This window comes from Octopus sinensis, linkage group LG15, assembly GCF_006345805.1.
Source record: "Octopus sinensis linkage group LG15, ASM634580v1, whole genome shotgun sequence".
Taxonomy (NCBI): domain Eukaryota; kingdom Metazoa; phylum Mollusca; class Cephalopoda; order Octopoda; family Octopodidae; genus Octopus; species Octopus sinensis.
The window spans coordinates 48,977,309-48,984,999 of NC_043011.1; the positions used below are offsets into that span (position 1 = coordinate 48,977,309).

The 7,691-nt window shown below is 35.3% G+C and overlaps 1 long non-coding RNA gene across 1 annotated transcript in view; it reads right to left on the reverse strand.

The window, feature by feature from the left end:
* Nucleotides 1-4,128: 4,128 nt before the first annotated feature.
* Nucleotides 4,129-7,691, reverse strand: part of LOC118766329 — a 22,361-nt gene continuing 18,798 nt past the window's right edge. Inside the window, exon 4 of the long non-coding RNA XR_005002265.1 lies at nt 4,129-4,234. This is a non-coding gene — a long non-coding RNA (uncharacterized LOC118766329). The remainder of the gene's footprint in view (nt 4,235-7,691) is intronic.

The following is a 7,691-nucleotide window of genomic DNA, read 5'->3' on the forward strand; positions in this document are numbered from 1 at the left end:
GTTGGGGAGACAAACACAGACACAAACATATATACACACATACATATATATATATATACATATATACGACGGGCTTCTTTCAGTTTCCGTCTACCAAATTCACACACAATGCTTTGGTCAGCCCAAGGCTATAATAGAAGACACTTCCCCAAGGTGCCATGCAGTGGAACTGAACCTGGAACTATGTGGTTCTTAAGCAAGCTACTTCCTGCACAGTCACTCCTGCACCTATATATATAGTAGTAATAATAAATGCGCCCTTTTAAAGCCTAGCCAGGTTTATGGGTCTGGTTTCCTGGTTTCAATGGCGTACATGTTCCCCAGCTGGACGGGACACCAGTCCATCGCAGTGTTACTCATTTTTGCCAGCTGAGTGGACTGGAGCAACGTGAAATGAAGTGTTTTGCTCAAGAACACAATGCGTTGCCCGGTCCAGGAATCGAAACTACAATCTCACGATCATGATGCTGATACCCTAAGCCATGTGACTCCACCGCCTATATATACGCATGTATGTAAATATAATCATAACCAGAGAGAATGGTTTTATAATATATATATGTATGTATATATATTAAATATATATATACATAGTTACATCCTCGTCTTTGTGTCAGGGTGCCAATATTTGCATGTCAGTTTCTACATGCACAACATTTTCTGTAAAACTGCCAGCAAATAGGGCACATATGAATAACACCACATACACATATACACACGTACATGCATGCATTTAAACATACATATAAACACACACACACACACATATACAAATATTCATTCATTGATTCTATCATATATATATCATATATATATATCATATATATATTATATATATATATCATATATATATATATATATATATATATTATATATATATATATATTTATATTTATACATATATATATATATATATATACATACGAAAATATATATATATACACACATGTATATATATTTATATATATATATATACACACACATGTATATATATATATATATATATATACATATATATACAAATGAGTATATATATGTACACTGGCTTAAAGAATGAAATCTTGGATGACATGTACAGCAATTATTAGGTGCCAAAATGTTCAGAAGTTTCCGTGAAATTAGCCAAATGACAAGTAGTGCAACAATGTTGGCACCAATTTCATGTTATTTAACCATTTCAGGTGCCATTGAAGTTTATACCTATAACCTTTTCATCTGCAGAAGTTGATTTACAAAGTAGTGGGTTTTATTTGTTCGGCCCCCTTCACTGCCACTGTTGCTCGGCTGGTTATTAGCCACCAGTAATCAAAGTCTTGCCAAGTTATACTACAAGCTGATGCAATATAACTCTGTCTATTCACGCACATGCAAACACACACACACGCACGCATACATCGGCACACACATATACATGTACACACTCATATGCATGTATATACACACATACAAGCATGTATACACACACACATACACGTGTACCAATATGCATAAAATCATATTCACTACCCACATTTTATAATTTTATAAACATTTACATAATTATAAATATGCATATATATATACATATGTGTGTGTGTATATATATATATATATATTTGTTCATATAAACACACACACACACTTTGCATACATGCTTGTTACATGTACATATGCATGTCAATATGTTAGGTGGTCAGATGTTAGGGATGGCATGGTCTCAGAAATTGTCTAACAGCAACGACTGGCTTCTCCTGCTTGTGTAGCATGGTGCAGAGTCCTGTTGCCAGACATAGGGTCTTCCAGCAGCCACCCTCTTGACTCAGGGTAGCTGTACCTCCTCCCGGCACTTGATGTAGGCCACCGCGTTGTATCTGAGACCGTGTGGAAAGATGAATGGAGGCATAATGTCACCATCGCTAGTGATCACTCCAAACACCATGATGTTCACTTCATGTTTGATTTTCATCACTCTCAGTACATGTCCTCAAATTGCGCTGTCCTCAGATAGACACCTAAATACTCAGAAATGTTCAAATTGTAGCTTCCGCTGTGAATGGCAAGCATGTCATTTCCAAATTTCTGACAGAGTGAATTGCAACATGGTGCTGTTTTTCTAACAGATGGTGCCCAACTTACCCTACTATACTGTGTAGTCTACAAAATCAAAAACAAACAGCATTGATGGATGAAGTTAATAGTATAGAATTGTGTCAATTTACCCATAGCACCCTGATAGATCGCTAGCCACTACGCATTCTTTATTTTCTCTACTTGTTCCTTTCTGTGGAAGAGCGTAGGCTCGAAATGTTAAAGACTTTTTCACTTCCCGAGTGTTATACTAATACATCTGTTTGTTGTCTACACCACCTGTCTTCATTTTTTTTTTGTGAATTCTTCCCTATATATATATATATATATATATATATATATGCATACAATTGCATACTCTTTGCATACAGGTTACTTGCACATAAGCATATTAATATATATATACATGTGTGTGTTTGTGTGTGTGTGTGTGTGTATGTGTGTGTGTGCATATATATATATCTGTGCATATATATATATCTGTATATATATATATATTTATATATGCTCATCCACACACGTATGTACAGGCATAACTCAACTTATGACAGTTACTGGTTCAAAGACACATGACTTAAGTTGAAAGACGATGTAACACAAAAAAGACATTTAAAAACTTTATTAGCTTATATCTGTTTTAATAAATGGTCTGTACATACTTTAACTCATATTTTATTGGATTTTCTATCGCAGTATTGGCGTTTTTTTGGTGCTTTTTAAAAATTTCTATGTTTTAAGCATCTTTGCTGAGACTGACATAATATCAGATAAATCGACAGAAGTTGAGATTTATTTTCTTCAATTAATTTTTTTTCGTAAAAAGGTGTAAAGCTGAAAAAGACAACTCTTAAAGATTTGAGTTTGTGAGTTGAGGTATGCCTGGGTATATATTTGTATATCATCTACTTATCTTTTTATCTATTTATTTCTCTCTATATAGGCGCAGGAGTGGCTGTGTGGTAAGTAGCTTGCTTACCAACCACATGGTTCTGGGTTCAGTCCCACTGAGTGGCACCTCGGGCAAGTGGTCTTCTACTATAGCCTCGGGCCGACCAAAACCTTGTGAGTGGATTTGGTAGACAGAAACTGAAAGAAACCCATCGTATATATGCATATATATATATATATATATATGTGTGTGTGTTGTGTGTGTGTGTGTGTGTGTGTGTGTGTATGTATATGTTTGCGTGTCTGTGTTTGTCCCCCCAACATTGCTTGACAACTGATGCTGGTGTGTTTACATCCCTGTAACTTAGTGGTTCAGCAAAAGAGACTGATAGAATAAGTACTAGGTTTATAGAGAATAAGTCCTGGGGTTGATTTACTCGACTAAAGGTGGTGCTCCAGCATGGCCGCAGTCAAATGACTGAAATAAGTAAAAGAGTAAAAGAGAATATATCATCTGTTTCTCTGTCTATTTGTGTGAAGTCACGTGGTTTAGTGGTTAGGATGATGCACTCATAATTGTATGACTGTGGGTTCGATTTCTGGATCAAGTAATGCTTTGTGGTCTCCAGCAAAACACTTCATTTCATATTGCTCCAATGCATTCAGCTGGCAAAGTGAGTAATTCTTCGATGAACAGGAGGAGAAATACATATGCCACAAAATCTGGGAAACTGGCCATATGAGCTGAATGGCACAGGAAGGACTCCTGATCCTTTTATTTGATCTGTTTATTTACACACACACACACACACACCAATTGGTTCAATTCTCCATCAGTTTTGATGTGTATTTTATTCATCTCTCAACTGAAGGACCTACTCTTGGAATTAATATATAAAGCGGATTAGTATTCCATAGATATTAGTACCCATCTGACATGTGGGTGTGAAGGAGAATGTTACAAGTCGCTTACAAGGAACATCAGACAAATGAATGGGCGTTACAAGAAGAAGGTGAAAAACAGCAACTCTTGGACAGTGTGGAAAGGACAAAACTTTTGTCCTTTTCACACTGTCCAAGAGCTGCCGTTTTTCTGAAGCAGAGGTCTGGAAAAGTTATGAGGTGCAGGAGTGGCTGTGTGGTAAGTAGCTTGCTTACCATCCACATGTTGGTGGTGCATAAAAAGCACAAAGCACACTCTGTTATATGGTTGGCATTAGGAAGGGCATCCATCTGTAGAAACCATGCCACAACAAACAGTTGGAATCTGGACAGCTCCCTGATTACCAGCTCCATGTCAAACCGTCCAACCCATGACAGCATGGAAAACAGACGTTAAATAGTGATGACACTTTAAAATCACTTGATATTAATTTATGTTACACACATATAAGCATTATATTTATCAATTAAATGTATACATACATCTACATTATTCTCATTAGCAAGAGAAAGAAAAAAAACGTTTAAATCTTTCGAAATTCACCCATTTATATACACAAGCTGTCACAGAGTAGAACTGATGTGTGACATGAATTGACTTGGAATGCATTTTCATATAGGATTTTTAAAAGGTTTTCTGTTTTGCAGAAAATATTTGATAAAACCTAATTACAAACCTAAAACACCACAGAAAGAATCTATTAATATTGTTAAATGCTTCTCAAATGCAAGAACTCTCTCTATATATATATGTCTGTACATGGCATATTGGGCAAGCTTCTGCATCAGAGATGGAGTGATCTGAAGCTTAAGATTCGAATTTGGTACATGGAAACTGTGTAGAAGACCATCATGTGGATTACGCCTGTAATTTAACTCTTTAATATTTAAACCAGTCATGTCCATCCCATATCTTCTACCTCTTTTGTGTACAAACTGGCTGGATCTAGACTCTCACACTCACCCTATAATGTCATTCTAAAATAAACCATCACATCATTGAAATCTCAATGCTCCGTAATAATGCATGATCAATTCTAAACAATGCATAAACAAGGTGTAGGAGTGGCTGTGTGATAAGTAGCTTGCTAACGAACCACATGATTCCGGGTTCAGTCCCACTGCGTGGCACCTTAGGTGACTGTCTTCTACTATAGCCTCAGGCCGACCAAAGCCTTGTGAGTGGATTTGGTAGACGGAAACTGAAAAGAACCCTGTCGCATATATGTATATATATATGTATGTGTGTGTATATGTTTGTGTGTGTGTGTTTGTCCCCCAACATTGCTTGACAACCGTTGCTGGTGTGTTTACGTCTCTGTAAGTTAGCGGTTCGGCAAAAGAGACTGATAGAATAAGTACTAGGGCTTACAAAGAATAAGTCCTGGGGTCGATTTGCTCGACTAAAAAGGTGGTGCTCCAGCATGGCCACAGTCAAATGACTGAAAAGAGTAAAAGAGTGAAAGAGATCTAGAAGCTAGGTAAATAATTTCGTTAATGGTTCCTCATGTGATATGCTTGAGAAGAGAGAAGACATATTAAGAAAGTGAAGAAGAAATAATGCTAAAGTAGTTAGAAAAAAGGAGATAGGAGATGGAAGAGGAGGAGGAGGAGAGATGCTGGAGGTGAAGAGAAGAAGGCAAAACGGTAAAAGCAACAACAATAACAACAACTACACCCGGCGCCAAAATGAGATAAAGAATAGCAATGATGTCAAGAAAAATGACACTGACATCAACTACAACCACAGCAGAAAAACACGACTACGACAACAACAACAGCAACAACAGCTATAGGAACGCTAGTGTTAAGAATGGAAATAACATCAACAGTTAGAGCAACAATTTGAAAACAACAAACACTATAATAATGTCAACAAGTACAATCACAACAACCACAACAAGAAGAAGGCCATGAAGATAAGAAGACAATTAACTGTGCAAAAACTAAAAAAAAAATATGAGCAACAACAAAAAATAAACAACAAACAAATAAACAAATACAATAATTAGTTGAAGATAAAAATGTGTGCAAGGAATTAATAATGAGAAAATAAAAAAAAAAAATTTTTTTTAAATACAGAAATAAAAATGATAAAACAAATATTAATATTATAGCAACAATTATTATCATCATCATCATCATCATTATTATTATTATTATTATTATTATTATATTATTATTATTATCATTATTATTATTGTTATTATTGTTGTTGTTGTTGTTGTTATTTATTTCTATTGACAAGACATACTAATCAACTGGGTTTAATTTGATTTTTAAGTACAAAAAAATGAAATTTTAAAAACACACAGAAAAGAAAAAAACACTTAGATGTGAATGAAATAATATATTTTTGAAGAGTGGCCTCGACAGGATATAAGGGTCAAACACTGTTTGCAGATTTTAGTAATTGACACAATGAAAAGTATCACACTCTCTGCCGTTCGATATTAGCTCTGTCTTTCTATTCATTAAACGTTGAGGGGTGGTTTACGATGATAATTTTTAATCCAATGTAAATTGCATAACTTTGAACTATTCTTGGTTATGGTGGTTCTCTCTAAGAGATAGTTTAATATGGAGTGATGCACCTGAGTCTTGATGTGTTTTTTTTGTTGTTTATTATTTTTAAAAATTCTTTCCTGAGTGTGTTGGTTGTGTATCAACTTTGGCTCTTAGAAACCATTAGGAAATCATGGCTAAAAACAAAAAAAACTTTCACTAGATTAGCTACTAATCGGTTCTAGAATGCTCAGAAGAAATAACCATTTTCAAAAAGTTTGATATATAATATAACCAGAGTAACAAGGTGGCAAGCTGGCAGAAACATTAGCACACCGGGTGAAATGCTTAGTGATATTTCGTCTGCCACTACGTTCTGAGTTCAAATTCCACCGAGGTCGATTTGCCTTTCATCCTTTTGGGGTCAGTCGATTAAATAAGTACCAGTTACGCACTGGAGTCGATATAATCAACTTAATCCGTTTGTCTGTCTTTGTCCTCTCTGTGTTTAGCCCATTGTGGACAGTAAAGAAATAGGTATTTTGTCTGTCTTTACGTTCTGAGTTCAAATTCCATTGAGGCCAACTTGGGCTTTCATACTTTCAAGGTCGATGAATTCAGTACCGTTTGCATACTGGGGTCGATCTAATCGACTGGCCCATTCCCCAAATATTTCGGGCCTTGTGCCTAGAGTAGAAAAGAATATAATCAGAGTAACCAAGCTGCTATCCACCAAATATCTTGAATGCATCAATGAGCCCAGGCACAGGTTTCTACAAATCTTATGTAAAGCAGAACAACCAGTTTCTCTTTCTCTCTTGATATATATATATGTGTGTGTATATATGTGACATCACATAGCACCAACATTTATGTTTTCTTTTGTTAAGCGTGGTACTTATTCGATTGATCACTTTTGCTGAACCACTAGGTTACTGGGGTATAAACACACCAACATCAGTTGTCAAGTGGTGGTACAATACAAACACACACAGATATGTATGTATATATATATTATATATATATATATATATATATATGAAAAAACAAGTAAAAAATAGAAAATGCTAAAATAATTTTATAGTGAACATTTCAGTACCGGTTTCGGTCATTTTGAGACCTTTTCAACTGTAACGATTAAATAATTAAATTTAGAAAAATTAGAAGAAAAGTTTTCTTAAAAGAATATTTCTATAGTAGTGTTCAGATTTAAGTGGCATTCTGCCTTTCTCTGACTCCCTTGTTTGCACTTGTGTGTTCGAGGTAGTTTGTGAGTTCTTGGTAGAGGT